The sequence below is a fragment of the Triticum aestivum genome, chromosome 4D (assembly GCF_018294505.1).
Source record: "Triticum aestivum cultivar Chinese Spring chromosome 4D, IWGSC CS RefSeq v2.1, whole genome shotgun sequence".
Classification (NCBI taxonomy): domain Eukaryota; kingdom Viridiplantae; phylum Streptophyta; class Magnoliopsida; order Poales; family Poaceae; genus Triticum; species Triticum aestivum.
In genome coordinates this window covers 30,446,866-30,466,136 of record NC_057805.1, presented here as the reverse complement: position 1 = coordinate 30,466,136, position 19,271 = coordinate 30,446,866, and positions in this window count along the sequence as shown.

Genomic DNA, 19,271 nt, shown 5'->3' with positions numbered 1-19,271 from the left:
GATCTAAGCGTCGAACAACGGCGCCTCCGCGTTCAACACACGTGCAGCCCGGTGACGTCTCCCATGCCTTGATCCAGCAAGGAGAGAGGGAGAGGTTGGGGAAGACTCCGTCCAGCAGCAGCACGACGGCGTGGTGGTGTTGGAGCAGCGTGGTACTCCGGCAGGGCTTCGCCAAGCTTCGCGGGAGGAGGAGGTGTTGGGGAGGGGGAGGGCTGCGCCTTGGATGTGGTGCGGCTGCCCTCCCTCTACCCCTCTATTTATAGGGTGAAGGGGAAGGGGGGCCGGCCCCCTCCAGATGGATCTAGAGGGGGGGCAAGGGGGAGGGGGCTTGCCCCCCAAGCCAAGGGGGCGCCCCCTTTAGGGGCCCCCCCAACCCTAGGCGCATGGGCCCTAGGGGGGATGGCGCCCAGCCCACTTAGGGGCTGGTTCCCTTCCACAAACTGCCCATAGGGTCCTCCGGGGCAGGTGGACCCTCCCGGTGGACCCCCGGAACCCCTTCGGTGGTCCCGGTACAATACCGATAAACCCCCGAACCCTTCCGGTGACCGTATGATTACTTCCCATATATAAATCTTCACCTCCGGACCAATCCGGAACTCCTCGTGACGTCCGGGATCTCATCCGGGACTCCGAACAACATTCGGTGACCACGTACAAACCTTCCCTATAACCCTAGCGTCATCGAACCTGAAGTGTGTAGACCCTACGGGTTCGGGAATCATGCAGACATGACCGAGACATCTCTCCGGCCAATAACCAACAGCGGGATCTGGATACCCATGTTGGCTCCCACACTCTGATGGAAAAGGCAGTGCCTAGGAGACGCTTAGGCACGCCTAGGCGCTAGGCAATGGCCAAACGCCTCGCCTAGGGCATAAGCTGAAGTCTAGGCAGAGCAAGTAAGAAATTCTCTACCCAAGCGAGAAATCATGCCATATTGCACTAATATCCCAAAAGGGTCACATTCCAATCGTAGTAGCTACTAGTTAACATACTTATATGCCCTAAATTAATAAAATACACGTATAATAACCACATATACACCCTGATAGTAAAAATTATATAACCGCCTAGGCCACGCCTAGGGCACTTAAGCACCGCCTAGGCACTAGGCGAAGGCCAACCGCCTCGCTTACGCCTACCGCTTTTTCCAACCTTGTCCCATATGTTCCACGATGATCTCATCGGATGAACCACGATGTCGAGGATTCAATCAATCCCGTATCCAATTCCCTTTGTCAATCGGTACGTTACTTGCCCGAGATTCGATCGTCGGTATACCGATACCTTGTTCAATCTCGTTACGGCAAGTCTCTTTACTCGTTCCGTAACACATCATCCCGTGACCAACCCCTTAGTCACATTGAGCTCATTACGATGATGTCTTACCGAGTGGGCCCAGAGATACCTCTCCGTCATACGGAGTGACAAATCCCAGTCTCGATTCGTGCCAACCCAACAGATACTTTCGGGGATACCCGTAGTGTACCTTTATAGCCACCCAGTTACGTTGTGACGTTTGGCACACCCAAAGTACCCTTACGGTATCCGGGTGTTGCACAATCTCATGGTCTAAGGAAAAGATACTTGACATTAGAAAAGCTTTAGCAGACGAACTACACGATCTTGTGCTATGCTTAGGATTGGGTCTTGTCCATCACATCATTCTCCTAATGATGTAATCCCGTTATCAACAACATCCAATGTCCATGGTCACGAAACCGTAACCATCTATTGATCAACGAGCTAGTCAACTAGAGGCTCATTAGGGACATGTTGTGGTCTATGTATTCACACATGTATTACAATTTCCGGATAACACAATTATAGCATGAACAATAGACAATTATCATGAACAAGGAAATATAATAATAACCATTTTATTATTGCCTCTAGGGCATATTTCCAACAGTCTCCCACTTGCACTAGAGTCAATAATCTAGTTACATTGTGATTAATCGAACACCCATAGAGTTCTGGTGTTGATCATGTTTTGCTCGTCGAAGAGGTTTAGTCAACGGATCTGCAACATTCAGGTCTGTATGCACTTTACAAATATCTATGTCTCCATCTTGAACATTTTCACGAATGGAGTTGAAGCGACGCTTGATATGCCTGGTCTTCTTGTGAAACCTGGGCTCCTTGGCCAGGGCAATAGCTCCAGTGTTGTCACAGAAGAGAGTCATCGTGCCCGACGCATTGGGAATAACTCCTAGGTCGGTAATCAACTCCTTCATCCAGATTGCTTCATGTGCTGCCTTCGAGGCTGCCATGTACTCCGCTTCACATGTAGATCCCGCCACGACGCTTTGCTTGCAACTGCACCAGTTGACTGCCCCACCATTCAAAATATACACGTATCCGGTTTGTGACTTAGAGTCATCCAGATCTGTGTCGAAGCTAGCGTCGACGTAACCCTTTACAACGAGCTCTTCGTCACCTCCATAAACGAGAAACATATCCTTAGTCCTTTTCAGGTACTTCAGGATATTCTTGACCGCTGTCCAGTGTTCCATGCCGGGATTACTTTGGTACCTACCTACCAAACTTACGACAAGGTTTACATCAGGTCTGGTACACAGCATGGCATACATAATAGACCCTATGGCCGAGGCATAGGGGATGACACTCATCTTTTATCTATCTTCTGCCGTGGTCGGGCATTGAGCCGTGCTCAATCTCACACCTTGCAATACAGGCAAGAACCCCTTCTTGGACTGATCCATATTGAACTTCTTCAATATCTTGTCAAGGTACGTGCTTTGTGAAAGACCGATGAGGCGTCTCGATCTATCTCTATAGATCTTGATGCCTAATATATAAGCAGCTTCTCCAAGGTCCTTCATTGAAAAACACTTATTCAAGTAGGCCTTTATGCTTTCCAAAAATTCTATATCATTTCCCATCAATAGTATGTCATCCACATATAATATGAGAAACAGTACAGAGCTCCCACTCACTTTCTTGTAAACACAGGCTTCTCCATAAGTCTGTGTAAACCCAAACGCTTTGATCATCTCATCAAAGCGCATGTTCCAACTCCGAGATGCTTGCACCAGCCCATAGATTGAGCGTTGGAGCTTGCACACCTTGTCAGCATTCTTAGGATTGACAAAACCTTCTGGCTGCATCATATACAATTCTTCCTTAAGGAAACCATTAAGTAATGCCGTTTTGACGTCCATTTGCCATATCTCATAATAATAGAACGCGGCAATTGCTAACATGATTCGGACGGACTTCAGCTTCGCTACGGGTGAGAAAGTCTCATCGTAGTCAACCCCTTGAACTTGTCGATAACCCTTAGCGACAAGCCGAGCCTTATCGATGGTCACATTACCATCCGCGTATGTCTTCTTCTGAAAGATCCATTTGTTTTCTATGGCTCGCCGATCATTATGTGTTTTAGATTTTACTTCAGAGAGCATTCATCAGTTTGTGTTCTAAATTTTACTCCAGACAGTGTCTTTGGACTGACGCCAGTCTGGAGAGATAACTTTAGCATGATTGATGGTTGCTTTTCTCCCCCTGTTGACATATCTCCTTCCTCTAGATGTGAATATATTAATAAAACAAGGAATTTTTAATATTATTGTTTGACGGAGTTCGCAGATTATTCAAACTTTTTGCAGCTATGGAGATCGGGCAAGTCAGTCAAAGTCCATACTTCGTTTTCATACATGGATCCTATCTCGGATTTCATGGCTTCAAGCCATTTGTCGGAATCCGGGCCCGCCATCGCTTCTTCATAGTTCGAAGGTTCACCATTGTCTAACTACATGATTTCCAGGACAGGGTTGCCGTACCACTCTGGTGCGGAACGTGTCCTTGTGGACCTACAAAGTTCAGTAGTAATTTGATCCGAAGTTCCTTGATCATCATCATTAACTTCCTCTCTAGTCGGTGCAGGCACCACAGAAACATTTTCTTGAGCTGCACTACTTTCCGGTTCAAGAGGCAGTACTTCATCAAGTTCCACTTTCCTCCCACTTACTTCTTTCGAGAGAAACTCTTTCTCTAGAAAGGATCCATTCTTGGCAACAAAGATCTTGCCTTCGGATCTGAGGTAGAAGGTATACCCAATAGTTTCCTTAGGGTATCCTATGAAGACGCATTTTTCCGACTTGGGTTCGAGCTTTTCAGGTTGAAGTTTCTTGACATAAGCATCGCATCCCCAAACTTTCAGAAACGATAGCTTAGGTTTCTTCCCAAACCATAATTCATACGGTGTCGTCTCAACAGATTTCGACGGAGCCCTATTTAAAGTGAATGCGGCAGTCTCTAAAGCATATCCCCAAAATGATAGCGGTAGGTCGGTAAGAGACATCATAGATCGCACCATGTCCAACAGAGTGCGATTACGACGTTCGGACACACCATTACGCTGAGGTGTTCCAGGCGGCGTGATTTGTGAAACAATTCCACATTTCCTTAAGTGCGTGCCAAATTCGTGACTCAAATATTCTCCCCCACGATCTGATCATAAGAACTTTATTTTCCTGTCACGTTGATTCTCAACCTCACTCTGAAATTCCTTGAACTTTTCAAAGGTCTCAGACTTGTGTTTCATTAAGTAGACATACCCATATCTACTTAAGTCATCAGTGAGGGTGAGAACATAACGATAACCACCGCGAGCCTCAACGCTCATTGGACCGCACACATCAGTATGTATGATTTCCAATAAGTTGGTTGCTCGCTCCATTGTTCCGGAGAACGGAGTCTTGGTCATTTTGCCCATGAGGCATGGTTCGCACGTGTCAAATGATTCATAATCAAGAGACTCCAAAAGTCCATCTGCATGGAGTTTCTTCATGCGTTTGACACCAATGTGAACAAGGCGGCAGTGCCACAAGTATGTGGGACTATCATTATCAACCTTACATCTTTTGGCATTCACACTATGAATATGTGTAACATCACGTTCGAGATTCAATAAGAATAAACCATTGACCAGCGGGGCATGACCATAAAACATATCTCTCATATAAATAGAACAACCATTATTCTCAGATTTAAATGAGTAGCCATCTCACATTAAACGAGATCCAGATACAATGTTCATGCTCAAAGCTGGCACTAAATAACAATTATTGAGGTTTAAAACTAACCCCGTAGGTAAATGTAGAGGTAGTGTGCCGACGGCGATCATATCGACCTTGGAACCATTCCCGACGCGCATCGTCACCTCGTCCTTCGCCAGTCTCCGCTTATTCCGCAGCTCCTGTTTTGAGTTACAAATATGAGCAACCGCACCGGTATCAAATACCCAGGAGCTACTACGAGCGCTGGTAAGGTATACATCAATAACATGTATATCACATATACCTTTGGTATTGCCGGCCTTCTTATCCGCTAAGTACTTGGGGCAGTTCCGCTTCCAGTGACCGCTTCCCTTGCAATAAAAGCACTCAGTCTCAGGCTTGGGTCCATGCTTTGGCTTCTTCCCGGCAACTGGCTTACCGGGCACGGCAACCCCCTTGCCGTCCTTCTTGAAGTTCTTCTTACCCTTGCCTTTCTTGAAACTAGTGGTTTTATTTACCATCAACACTTGATGTTCCTTTTTGATCTCCACCTCCGCTGATTTTGAAGGAAATATGCCCTAGAGGCAATAATAAAGTTATTATTTATTTCCTTATTTCATGATAAATGTTTATTATTCATGCTAGAATTGTATTAACCGGAAACTTGATACATGTGTGAATACATAGACAAACATAGTGTCACTAGTATGCCTCTACTTGACTAGCTCGTTAATCAAAGATGGTTGAGTTTCCTAGCCATAGACATGAGTTGTCATTTGATTAACGGGATCACATCATTAGGAGAATGATGTGATTGACTTGACCCATTCCGTTAGCTTAGCACTTGATCGTTTAGTATGTTGCTATTGCTTTCTTCATGACTTATACATGTTCCTATGACTATGAGATTATGCAACTCCCGTTTACTGGAGGAACACTTTGTGTGCTACCAAACATCACAACGTAACTGGGTGATTATAAAGGTGCTCTACAGGTGTCTCCGAAGGTACTTGTTGGGTTGGCGTATTTCGAGATTAGAATTTTTCACTTCGATTGTCGGAGAGGTATCTCTGGGCCCACTCAGTAATGCACATCACTATAAGCCTTGCAAGCATTGTAACTAATGAGTTAGTTGCGGGATGATGTATTACGGAACGAGTAAAGAGACTTGCCGGTAACGAGATTGAACTAGGTATTGAGATACCAACGATCGAATCTCGGGCAAGTAACATACCTATGACAAAGGGAACAACGTATGTTGTTATGCGGTTTGACCGATAAAGATCTTCATAGAATATGTAGGAGCCAATATGGGCATCCAGGTCCCGCTATTGGTTACTGACCAGAGAGGTGTCTCGGTCATGTCTACATAGTTCTCGAACCCGTAGGGTCCGCACGCTTAACGTTCGTTGACGATATAGTACTATGAGTTATGTATGTTGGTGACCGAATGTTGTTCGGAGTTTTGGATGAGATCACGGATATGACGAGGAACTCCCGAATGGTCTGGAAGTAAAGATTGATATGTGGATAGTAGTGTTTGATCTCCGGAAAGGTTCCGGAATCCATCGGAAGGGGTTCCGGATGTTTCCCGAAATGTTTGGGCACGAGAACACTTTATCTGGGCCAAAGGGGAAAGCCCACGAGGTTTTTGGAAAGCGCAAAAGGAAGTTTTGCGGAGTCCAGGGGCCAGACGCCAGGGTCCTGGCGTCCAGACGCCAGGGATCCTGGCGTCTGGCCCTGGAGTCCGAGAAGGACTCTTGCCTTTCGGGTGAAACCGACTTTGTGGAGGCTTTTACTCCAAGTTTCGACCCCAAGGCTCAACATATAAATAGAGGGGTAGGGCTAGCACCCAAGACACATCAAGAAACACCAAGCCGTGTGCCGGCAACCCCGTACCCTCTAGTTTATCCTCCGTCATAGTTTTCGTAGTGCTTAGGCGAAGCCCTGCGGAGATTATTCTTCATCAACACCGTCACCACGCCGTCGTGCTGCCGGAACTCATCTACTACTTCGCCCCTCTTGCTGGATCGAGAAGGCGGGGACGTCATCGAGCTGAACGTGTGCAGAACTCGGAGGTGCCGTGCTTTCGGTACTTGGATCGGTCGGATCGTGAAGACGTACGACTACATCAACCGCGTTGATATAACGCTTCCGCTTACGGTCTACGAGGGTACTAGACAACACTCTCCCCTCTCGTTGCTATGCATCACCATGATCTTGCGTGTGCGTAGGAATTTTTTTAAATTACTACGTCCCCAACAGTGGTATCAGAGCCTGGTTTTATGCGTTGATATTATATGCACGAGTAGAACACAAGTGAGTTGTGGGCGATATAAGTCATACTGCTTACCAGCATGTCATACTTTTGTTCGGCGGTATTATTGGATGAAGCGGCCCAAACCGACATTACGCGTACGCTTACGCGAGACTGGTTCTACCGACGTGCTTTGCACACAGGTGGCTGGCGGGTGTCAGTTTCTCCAACTTTAGTTGAACCAAGCGTGGCTACGCCCGGTCCTTGCGAAGGTTAAAACAGCACCAACTTGACAAACTATCGTTGTGGTTTTGATGCGTAGGTAAGAACGGTTCTTGCTCAGCCCGTAGTAGCCACGTAAAACTTGCAACAACAAAGTAGAGGACGTCTAACTTGTTTTTGCAGGGCATGTTGTGATGTGACATGGTCAAGGCATGATGCTATATTTTATTGTATGAGATGATCATGTTTTCTAACCGAGTTATCGGCAACTGGCAGGAGCCATATGGTTGTCGCTTTATTGTATGCAATGCAATCGCCCTGTAATGCTTTACTTTATTACTAAGCGGTAGCGATAGTCGTAGAAGCATAAGTTGGCGAGACGACAACGATGCTACGATGGAGATCATGGTGTCGCGCCGGTGACGATGGTGATCATGACGGTGCTTCGAAGATGGAGATCACAAGCACAAGATGATGATGGCCATATCATATCACTTATATTGATTGCATGTGATGTTTATCTTTTATGCATCTTATCTTGCTTTGATTGACGGTAGCATTATAAGATGATCTCTCACTAAATTATCAAGGTATAAGTGTTCTCCCTGAGTATGCACCGTTGCGAAAGTTCTTCGTGCTGAGACACCACGTGATGATCGGGTGTGATAGGCTCTATGTTCAAATACAACAGGTGCAAAACAGTTGCACACGCGGAATACTCAGGTTAAACTTGACGAGCCTAGCATATAACAGATATGGCCTCGGAACACTGAGACCGAAAGGTCGAGCGTGAATCATATAGTAGATATGATCAACATTGTGATGTTCACCATTGAAACTACTCCATCTCACGTGATGATCGGACATGGTTTAGTTGATTTGGATCACGTGATCACTTAGAGGATTAGAGGGATGTCTATCTAAGTGAGAGTTCTTAAGTAATATGATTAATTGAACTTAAATTTATCATGAACTTAGTCCTGATAGTATTTTGCAAATTATGTTGTAGATCAATAGCTCGCGTTGTTGCTTCCCTATGTTTATTTTTTGATATGTTCCTAGAGAAAAATTATGTTGTAAGATGTTAGTAGCAATGATGCGGATTGGATCCGTGATCTCAGGATTATCCTCATTGCTGCACAGAAGAATTATGTCCTTGATGCACCGCTAGGTGACAGACCTATTGCAGGAGCAGATGCAGACGTTATGAACATTTGGCTAGCTCAATATGATGACTACTTGATAGTTTAGTGCACCATGCTTAACGGCTTAGAATCGGGACTTCAAAGACGTTTTGAACGTCATGGACCATATGAGATGTTCCAGGAGTTGAAGTTAATATTTCAAGCAAGTACCCGAGTTGAGAGATATGAAGTCTCCAACAAGTTCTATAGCTAAAAGATGGAGGAGAATAGCTCAAGCAGTGAGCATGTGCTCAGATTGTCTGGGTACTACAATCGCTTGAATCAAGTGGGAGTTAATCTTCCAGATAAAATAGTGATTGACAGAATTCTCTAGTCACCATCACCAAGTTAGTAGAACTTCGTGATGAACTATAGTATGCAAGGGATGACGAAAGTAATTCCCGAGCTCTTCACGATGCTAAAATCGGCGAAGGTAGAAATCTAGAAAAACATCAAGTGTTGATGGTTGACAAGACCACTAGTTTCAAGAGAAAGGGCAAAGGGAAGAAGGGGAACTTCAAGAAGAACGGCAAGCAAGTTGCTGCTCAAGTGAAGAAGCCCAAGTCTGGACCTGAGCCTGAGACTAAGTGCTTCTACTGCAAAGGGACTGGTCACTGGAAGCGGAACTGCCCCAAGTATTTGGTGGATAAGAAGGATGGCAAAGTGAACAAAGGTATATTTGATATACTTGTTATTGATGTGTACTTTACTAGTGTTTATAGCAACCCCTAAGTATTTTATACTAGTTCAGTTGCTATGATTAGTAACTCGAAACGGGAGTTGCAGCATAAACAGAGACTAGTTAAGGTGAAGTGACGGTGTGTGTTGGAAGTGGTTCCAAGATTGATATGATCATCATCACAGAATCCCTATACTTTCGGGATTAGTGTTGAACCTAAATAAATGTTATTTGGTGTTTGCGTTGAGCATGAATATGATTTGATCATGTTTATTGCAATACGGTTATTCTTTTAAGTTAGAGAACAATTGTTATTCTGTTTACATGAATAAAACCTTTTATGGTCATACACACCAATGGTTTGTTGGATCTCGATCGTAGTGATACACATATTCATAATATTGAAGCCAAAAAGATGCAAAGTTAATAATGATAGTGCAACTTATTTGTGGCACTGCCGTTTAGGTCATATTGGTGTAAAACACATGAAGAAACTCCATGCTGATGGGATTTTGGAATCACTTGATGCTTGCGAACCATGCCTCTTGGGTAAGATGACTAAAACGCCGTTCTCCCGAACAATGAAGCAAGCAACAGATTTGTTGGAAATCATACATACTGATGTATGTGGTCCGATGAGTGTTGAGACTCGCGGCGGGTATCATTATTTTCTGACCTTCACAGATGATTTGAGCAGATATGGGTATATATACTTGATGAAACATAAGTCTGAAACATATGAAAAGTTCAAAGAATTTCAGAGTGAAGTGGAAAATCATCGTGACAAGAAAATAAGGTTTCTACGATCTGATCGCGGAGACGAATATTTGAGTTACGATTTTGGTCTTCAATTAAAACAATGTGAAATAGTTTCACAAATTCGTGCCACCTGGAACACCACAACATAATGGTGTGTCCGAACGTCATAACCGTACTTTATTGGATATGGTGCGATCTATGATGTTTCTTACCAATCTACCACTATCGTTTTGGGGTTATGCATTAGAGACAGCTGCATTCACGTTAAAAAGGGCACCATCTAAATCCGTTGAGATGACACCTTATGAACTGTGGTTTGGCAAGAAACCAAAGTTGTCGTTTCTTAAAGTTTGAGGTTGCAATGCTTATGTGAAAAAGTTTCAACCTGATAAGCTCAAACCCAAATCGGAGAAGTGCGTCTTCATAGGATACCCAGAAGAAAATGTTTGGTACACCTTCTATCACAGATCCGAAGGCAAGATATTCGTTGCTGAGAATGGATCCTTTCTAGAGAAGGAGCTTCTCTCGAAAGAAGTGAGTGGGAGGAAAGTAGAACTTGATGAGGTAACTGTACCTGCTCCCTTATTGGAAAGTAGTTCATCACAGAAATCTGTTCCTGTGACTCGTACACCAATTAGTGAGGAAGTTAATGATGATGATCATAAAACTTCGGATCAAGTTACTACAGAACTTCATAGATCAACCAGAGCACGATCCGCAACAGAGTGGTATGGTAATCATGTACTGGAAGTCATGTTACTAGACCATGATAAACCTACGAACTATGAGGAAGCGATGGTGAGCCCAGATTCCGAAAAATGGCTTGAGGCCATGAAATCTGAGATGGGATCCATGTATGAGAACAAAGTGTGGACTTTGGTTGACTTTCCCAAATGATCGGCAAGCCATTGAGATTAAATGGATCTTCAAGAGGAAGACGGACGCTGATAAGTAGTGTTACTATCTACAAAGCTAGAATTGTCGCAAAAGGTCGACAAGTTCAAGGTGTTGACTACGATGAGAGTTTCTCACTCGTATCTATGCTTAAGTCTGTCCGAATCATGTTAGCAATTGCCGCATTTTATGAAATCTGGCAAATGGATAAACAAAACTGCATTCCTTAATGGATTTATTAAAGAAGAGTTGTATATGATGCAACCAAAAGGTTTTGTCAATCCTAAAGGTGCTAACAAAATATGCAAGCTCCAGCGATCCATCTATGGACTGGTGCAAGCATCTCGGAGTTGGAATACACGCTTTGATAAGTTGATCAAAGGATATAGTTTTATACAGACTTGCGGTGAAGCCTGTTTTTACAAGAAAGTGAGTGGGAGCACTACAACATTTCTGATAAGTATATGTGAATGACATATTGTTGATCGGAAATAATGTAGAATTATTCTGCAAAGCATAAAGGAGTGTTTGAAAGGAGTTTTTCAAAGAAAGACCTCGGTGAAGCTGCTTACATATTGAGCATCAAGATCTATAGAGATAGATCAAAACGCTTGATAAGTTTTTTCAATGAGTACATACCTTGACAAGATTTTGAAGTAGTTCAAAATGGAACAAAGTCAAAAAAGAGTTCTTGCCTTTGTTACAAGGTGTGAAATTGAGTAAGACTCAAAGCCCGACCACGACAGAAGATAGAAAGAGAATGAAAGTCATTCCCTATGCCTCAGCCATAGGTTCTATAAAGTATGCCATGCTATGTACCAGATCTATTGTATACCCTACACTATTTTTGGCAAGGGAGTACAATAGTGATCTAGGAGTAGATCACTGGACAGCGGTCAAAATTATCCTTAGTGGAATAAGGATATGTTTCTCAATTATGGAGGTGACACAAGGTTCGTCGTAAAGGGTTACGTCGATACAAGTTTTGGCACTGATCCAGATGACTCTAAGTCTTCATCTGGATACATATTGAAAGTGGGAGCAATTAGCTAAAGTAGCTCCGTGCAGAGCATTGTAGACATAGAAATTTGCAAAATACATACGGATCTGAATGTGGCAGACCCGTTGACTAAACTTCTCTCACAAGCAAAACATGATCACACCTTAGTACTCTTTGGGTGTTAATCACATAGCGATGTGAACTAGATTATTGACTCTAGTAAACCCTTTGGGTGTTGGTCACATGACGATGTGAACTATGGGTGTTAATCACATGGTGATGTGAAATATTGGTGTTAAATCACATGGCGATGTGAACTAGATTATTCACTCTAGTGCAAGTGGGAGATTGAAGGAAATATGCCCTAGAGGCAATAATAAAGTTATTATTTATTTCCTTATTTCATGATAAATGTTTATTATTCATGCTAGAATTGTATTAACCGGAAACTTGATACATGTGTGAATACATAGACAAACATAGTGTCACTAGTATGCCTCTACTTGACTAGCTCGTTAATCAAAGATGGTTGAGTTTCCTAGCCATAGACATGAGTTGTCATTTGATTAACGGGATCACATCATTAGGAGAATGATGTGATTGACTTGACCCATTCCGTTAGCTTAGCACTTGATCGTTTAGTATGTTGCTATTGCTTTCTTCATGACTTATACATGTTCCTATGACTATGAGATTATGCAACTCCCGTTTACTGGAGGAACACTTTGTGTGCTACCAAACGTCACAATGTAACTGGGTGATTATAAAGGTGCTCTACAGGTGTCTCCGAAGGTACTTGTTGGGTTGGCGTATTTCGAGATTAGGATTTGTCACTTCGATTGTCGGAGAGGTATCTCTGGGCCCACTCAGTAATGCACATCACTATAAGGCTTGCAAGCATTGTAACTAATGAGTTAGTTGCGGGATGATGTATTACGGAACGAGTAAAGAGACTTGCCGGTAACGAGATTGAACTAGGTAGATACCGACGATCGAATCTCGAGCAAGTAACATACCGATGACAAAGGGAACAACGTATGTTGTTATGCGGTTTGACCGATAAAGATCTTCGTAGAATATGTAGGAGCCAATATGGGCATCCAGGTCCCGCTATTGGTTATTGACCAGAGAGGTGTCTCGGTCATGTCTACATAGTTCTCAAACCGGTAGGGTCCGCACGCTTAACGTTCGTTGACGATATAGTACTATGAGTTATGTATGTTGGTGACCGAATGTTGTTCGGAGTTTTGGATGAGATCACGGATATGACGAGGAACTCCGGAATGGTTCGGAAGTAAAGATTGACATGTGGATAGTAGTGTTTGATCTCCGGAAAGGTTCCGGAATCCATCGGAAGGGGTTCCGGATGTTTCCCGAAATGTTTGGGCACGAGAACACTTTATCTGGGCCAAAGGGGAAAGCCCACGAGGTTTTTGGAAAGCGCAAAAGGAAGTTTTGCGGAGTCCAGGGGCCAGACGCTAGGGTCCCTGGCGTCTGGGTCCAGACGCCGGGAACCCTGGCGTCTGGCTCTGGAGTCCGAGAAGGACTCTTGCCTTTCGGGTGAAACCGACTTTGTGGAGGCTTTTACTCCAAGTTTCGACCCCAAGGCTCAACATATAAATAGAGGGGTAGGGCTAGCACCCAAGACACATCAAGAAACACCAAGCCGTGTGCCGGCAACCCCGTCCCCTCTAGTTTATCCTCCGTCATAGTTTTCATAGTGCTTAGGCGAAGCCCTGCGGAGATTGTTCTTCATCAACACCGTCACCACGCCGTCGTGCTGCCGGAACTCATCTACTACTTCGCCCCTCTTGCTGGATCGAGAAGTCGGGGATGTCATCGAGCTGAACGTGTGCAGAACTCGGAGGTGCCGTGCTTTCGGTACTTGGATCGGTCGGATCGTGAAGACGTACGACTACATCAACCGCGTTGATATAACGCTTCCGCTTACGGTCTACGAGGGTACGTAGACAACACTCTCCCCTCTCGTTGCTATGCATCACCATGATCTTGTGTGTGCGTAGGAATTTTTTTGAAATTACTACGTTCCCCAACAGATTTCAGCATTGAATATACCTCAGGAATGGTCTTTTCCATCCCCTGCTTATTGAAGTTCATCACAAAGCTCTTGTAGCTAGGTGGGAGCGACTGAAGGATTCTGTCAACGACCGCGTCATCGGGAGATTAACTCCCAACTGAGATAAGCGATTGTGTAACCCAGACATTTTGAGTATGTGCTCGCTGACAGAACTATTCTCCTCCATCTTACAACTGTAGAACTTGTCGGAGACTTCATATCTCTCGACCCGGGCATGAGCTTGGAAAACCATTTTCAGCTCTTGGAACATCTCATATGCTCCGTGCTGCTCAAAACGCTTTTGGAGCCCCGGTTCTAAGCTGTAAAGCATGCCGCACTGAACCTGGGAGTAATCACCACTACGCGACTGCCTGGCATTCATAACGTCTTGAGTTGCTGGGAAAATAGGTGCATCACCTAGCGGTGCTTCAAGGACATATGCTTTCTTGGCAGCTATGAGGATAATCCTCAAGTTACGGACCCAGTCCGTGTAGTTGCTACCATCGTCTTTCAGCTTGGTTTTCTCTAGGAACGCGTTGAAGTTGAGGGCAACATTAGCATGGGCCATTTGATCTACAAGACATATTGCAAAGTTTTAGACTATGTTCATGATAATTAAGTTCATCTAATCAAATTATTTAATGAACTCCCACTCAGATAGATATCCCTCTAATCATCTAAGTGATACATGATCCGAGTCAACTAGGCTGTGTCCGATCATCACGTGAGACGAACTAGTCATCATCGGTGAACATCTTCATGTTGATCGTATCTTCTATACGACTCATGTTCGATCTTTCGGTCTTCCGTGTTCCGAGCCCATGTCTATACATGCTAGGCTCGTCAAGTCAACCTAAGTGTATTGCGTGTGTAAAGCTGGCTTACACCCGTTGTATGCGAGCTGTAGAACCTATCACACCCGATCATCACGTGGTGCTTCGGAACAACGGACCTTAGCAACGGTGCACAGTTAGGGGGAACACAATTCTTGACATTTTAACGAGGGATCATCTTATTTATGCTACCGTCGTTCTAAGCAAATAAGATGTAACAACATGATAAACATCACATGCAATCAAATAGTGACATGATATGGGCAATATCATTTTGCTCCTTTTGATCTCCATCTTCGGGGCGCCATGATCATCATCGTCACCGGCATGACACCATGATCTCCATCATCGTGTCTTCATGAAGTTGTCTCACCAATCATTACTTCTACTACTATGGCTAACGGTTAGCAATAAAGTAAGTAATTACATGGCGTTTTTACTGACACGCAAGTCACACAATAAATTAAGACAACTCCTATGGCTCCTGCCGGTTGTCATACTCATCGACATGCAAGTCGTGATTCCTATTACAAGAACATGATCAATCTCATACACCACATATATCCTTCATCACATCCTTTTGGCCATATCACATCACACGGCATATGCTGCAAAAACAAGTTAGACGTCCTCTAATTGTTGTTGCAAATTTTTTACGTGGCTGCTATAGGTTTCTTAGCAAGAACGTTTCTTACCTATGCCAAAACCACAACGTGATATGCCAATTTCTATTTACCCTTCATAAGGACCCTTTTCATCGAATCCGATCCGACTAAAGTGGGAGAGACAGACACCCGCTAGCCACCTTATGCAACCAGTGCATGTCAGTCGGTGGAACCTGTCTCACGTAAGCGTACGTGTAAGGTCGGTCCGGGCCGCTTCATCCCATGATGCCGCCGAATCAAGATAAGACTAGTAACGGCAAGTAAATTGACAAAATCGACGCCCACAACAACTTGTGTTCTACTCGTGCATAGAAACTACGCATAGACCTAGCTCATGATGCCACTGTTGGGGATCGTTGCAGAAATTAAAAAAATTCTACGCATCACCAAGATCAATCTATGGAGTTTACTATCAATGAGAGGGGAGTGCATCTTCATACCTTTGAAGATCGCGACACGGAAGCGTTACAAGAACACGGATGAGGGAGTCGTACTCGTAGCGATTCAGATCGCGGTTGATTCCGATCTAAGCGTCGAACAACGGCGCCTCCGCGTTCAACACACGTGCAGCTCGGTGACGTCTCCCACGCCTTGATCCAGCAAGGAGAGAAGGAGAGGTTGGGGAAGACTCCGTCCAGCAGCAGCACGACGGCGTGGTGGTGTTGGAGCAGCGTGGTACTCCGGCAGGGCTTCGCCAAGCTTCGCGGGAGGAGGAGGAGGTGTTGGGGAGGGGGAGGGCTGCGCCTTGGATGTGGTGCGGCTGCCCTCCCTCTACCCCTCTATTTATAGGGTGAAGGGGAAGGGGGGCCGGCCCCCTCCAGATGGATCTAGAGGGGGGCGGCGGCCAAGGGGGAGGGGGCTTGCCCCCCAAGCCAAGGGGGCGCCCCCTTTAGGGTTCCCCCCCCCCCCCAAACCTAGGCGCATGGGCCCTAGGGGGATGGCGCCCAGCCCACTTAGGGGCTGGTTCCCTTCCACAAACAGCCCATAGGGCCCTCCGGGGCAGGTGGACCCTCCCGGTGGACCTCCGGAACCCCTTCGGTGGTCCCGGTACAATACCGATAAACCCCCGAACCCTTCCGGTGACCGTATGATGACTTCCCATATATAAATCTTCACCTCCGGACCAATCTGGAACTCCTCGTGACGTCCGGGATCTCATCCGGGACTCCGAACAACATTCGGTGACCACGTACAGACCTTCCCTATAACCCTAGCGTCATCGAACATAAGTGTGTAGACCCTACGGGTTCGGGAATCATGCAGACATGACCGAGACATCTCTCCGGCCAATAACCAACAGCGGGATCTGGATACCCATGTTGGCTCCCACATGTTCCACGATGATCTCATCGGATGAACCACGATGTCGAGGATTCAATCAATCCCGTATACAATTCCCTTTGTCAATCGGTACGTTACTTGCCCGAGATTCGATCGTCGGTATACCGATACCTTGTTCAATCTCGTTACGGCAAGTCTCTTTACTCGTTCCGTAACGCATCATCCCGTGACCAACCCCTTAGTCACATTGAGCTCATTACGATGATGTCTTACCGAGTGGGCCCAGAGATACCTCTCCGTCATACGGAGTGACAAATCCCAGTCTCGATTCGTACCAACCCAACAAATACTTTCGGGGATACCCGTAGTGTACCTTTATAGCCACCCAGTTACGTTGTGACGTTTGGCACACCCAAAGTACCCTTATGGTATCCGGGAGTTGCACAATCTCATGGTCTAAGGAAAAGATACTTGACATTAGAAAAGCTTTAGCAGACGAACTACACGATCTTGTGCTATGCTTAGGATTGGGTCTTGTCCATCACATCATTCTCCTAATGATGTAATCCCGTTATCAACGACATCCAATGTCCATGGTCAGGAAACCGTAACCATCTATTGATCAACGAGCTAGTCAACAGAGGCTCACTAGGGACATGTTGTGGTCTATGTATTCACACATGTATTACGATTTCTGGATAACACAATTATAGCATGAACAATAGACAATTATCATGAACAAGGAAATATAATAATAACCATTTTATTATTGCCTCTAGGGCATATTTCCAACAAGAAGGGGACGGCGCGGGGGCGGTGCGGACTCGGTGTCCTGCCGGAGCTTAGCGCGGGCCGGGAGGGTCCAGCTCCGGCGTCCGCGTTGCGCCGGCGCGGGAACTGTGACGACACTGCAGATCCGGAGCTGCCCCAGGTGTCCATCTTGGACCGCTCCAAGGCAAAGTGGAGGGCTAGCTCCTTGTCTACGTCGAGGTCAAAGTCGGAGTCGCTGCTGAAGTTGGACATTGCGCCGGGGTGAATCGGAATCGGGGAGGGAAGAGGAGAGAACGGTGGGAGTCAGTCGGCTAGGGTTCCAAGCAAGGAGTCAGATGGGGGTTTTTTGTGGGGCAGCCGTGGGGTCGGTGGTGGGTCGGGCCTGTTAGCTCCGACTAGCGGACGCACCCGGGCCGCCCCATATCCTCCCCATATTTGTGCTAGATGAGGGGTCCCGAACAGTCCGGGCGTTTCGAGCCAGATTGAGGCGTTCGTCTGGATCAAATTTTCGTGACCGGTCAATGATTTGGCGGGCCGTCCGGACGTTTGAGACCAGTTTAGGGCGCGCGGCTGTAGATAGTGTTTTCGTGTATCCTCTCCCTGATCCCCGCCGATCGTACCTGCCGCCGGGCGGCCGGCGTGTAGTCAGTGGCGTGACGCACGGGCGTGCATACCGGACGCACGCCAATGGACAATGGGTGATACAGGTCGGGACGCCAAAGTGCGTGATGAATGTGCTGCGAAATTGACATTTTAGCTGTTTATTTTGGCACGAGGGGAGGGAGGTTCGTGCGACACGCCCAGGTGCATCCCGTCCAGGAGCCGACATGCACGCGCCATTCGTCTCCGGACATCTTCTCAGAAGAGAAGCACTGATCTCTCCCCGGTGACACGGATTAGTCCACATGGGCAGATTGTTAGATCGGGACCTATGATAATAAATGGTGATCAGCACACGCACGCGACCACGCGCAGGCCGACACCTGGTCGCCAATGCGACGCGTGAAGAGGGTTTGATTGATTGATTTGTGAGGTTTTTGTTTAGATAAAAGTTGTGATCGGTGAGGAGGTGATGCAAGATGCAACTCCTACCCATTTGGTTTCTCCGGCTTCCTTGCCACGAGTCACCCCGGGGCGCCTTTTTGTCGTCATCACGCACAATCTCAGCATTATTGTGAGGTTCAGTGTTAACCATGGACCGAGCAGAAACAGAAATTTCAGGTAGAAAGTAGCTAAATTTTACGAGAGAGTTCTAGGGTTCTAGCCACCCTCTAACATGCATATAACCCTAGAACTCGGGAGAGCATGAAGTTCCTAGGCTAAGCCAAGTCCTCGGTGGGTCGGCCCATTAATACCAACGCCAGCGGGAGGCAGAGCGCCGAAACAAACTTCTCATGGTTAAGAACACCTAGGTCACCGTAGTTTTGACCTTGCACGCCATCTCCCAGTTCACCTGCCTGGACCTTGTCGCAACCCACCCAAAGATACGCATGCCCGAATTCCATCAATTTTATTCTTCACTTCAACCGGCAAATCAGGCGATGTGTGATGATAGTTGGCAATCGCCGTGAGCACATACTTGCCAAGAACATTGCGACCCAGATTAACCACATGCTTGCCTTGCC